Raw genomic sequence first — 1217 nt, forward strand, 5'->3', positions numbered from 1 at the left:
AAGCGAGAGGGAACATGTTTCTGTGTGTGAGTATATGTACGTGTGTTTTCGTGAGTCGGCACAGAATTACAGGTAATAAAGGCCGCGCGGAAAGGAGATTTTTCTCGTGAATGTGCGCGCGTGTCGAAGAGAAACACCTTGAATCGGATAACTTTATACAAATTATGCTCTTAAAGATCGTGTAAGTGTTTTTTCCTATTTTTTCTTCTTTTCTTTTTTTGCTTTTTTTTTTTAAGTGATTTGCTAAATATCGACGGTCGTAGGGGTGAAAAGGCCGGTGAACGGGAAACTTCCCTTGCAATTCCTTTTATTGTCATCTGGAACAAATTGCAAGAAGAACACAGATTGTACTCTTGATCAAGATCATCAGGCGTGACCATACCGATCGATCCTCAACTATACTCGCACCTCCTTTTCAATTGTACGGCCGTCAATACGATATCGACCATTATCTATCCACATTTTCATTCGTTTGTCGCCCTCCCTGTCCTTTTTTCTCTTCTTCTTCTTCGATTTTTACCTCTTCTTGCTTCTCCTCCACTCTTCTTCTTCTTCGTAGTTTCGATTTGGAAAAAATGAGAAAATAATTGGTAGAGGATATACGCGAGATTAAAATGGTCCGCAGAAACGTTCACTTTCCTTACGAATCTTCTTCGGTATGGTCGATGAACCGACAGGTTACGCTCCTTTTTCTCTTCTCTCTCTCTCTCTCTCTTTCGATTTCGCCGGCACATCGCGCGGACACACAGAACGTGTGTAAATTCGTTAATTTACTTTCGGTGCAACGTCCACCACTTCCGGTTCCGTATCCGCAGATATTCGCATGTACGCCGGACGCATACGCACGGATCGATCGTCGTGGAAATGTCCGTGCGGAAACAAGAATCTTCCACATTCGTATCTATATATCTTTATTTCGCTTTTTTCACTTGTAATTTTATAAAATTCGTCCCGAGGAAAGGACAAACGATACACAACGCTCTCAGTATGTTCGAACGTGGCGAAAAAATCTGCGATCTTGCTTTCTTTTTTCTGGACGGAAAGGGAACGAGTTACATTTCTTTTCTCTCTTCGAACTTCGTGTTACAACGTCGACTCTCGGCGATCCTCCAAACGGAATATCGAACGCAGCGCAGATTTGCGACAGGCGAAACGTTCTGTTCACCGAAAGAAGAAGAAGAAGAAAAGAAATAAAAAAAAAAAAAAAAAGAAAAAAT

Source organism: Habropoda laboriosa, unplaced genomic scaffold, assembly GCF_001263275.1.
Source record: "Habropoda laboriosa isolate 0110345459 unplaced genomic scaffold, ASM126327v1 scaffold57, whole genome shotgun sequence".
In the NCBI taxonomy this organism is placed as follows: Eukaryota; Metazoa; Arthropoda; class Insecta; order Hymenoptera; family Apidae; genus Habropoda; species Habropoda laboriosa.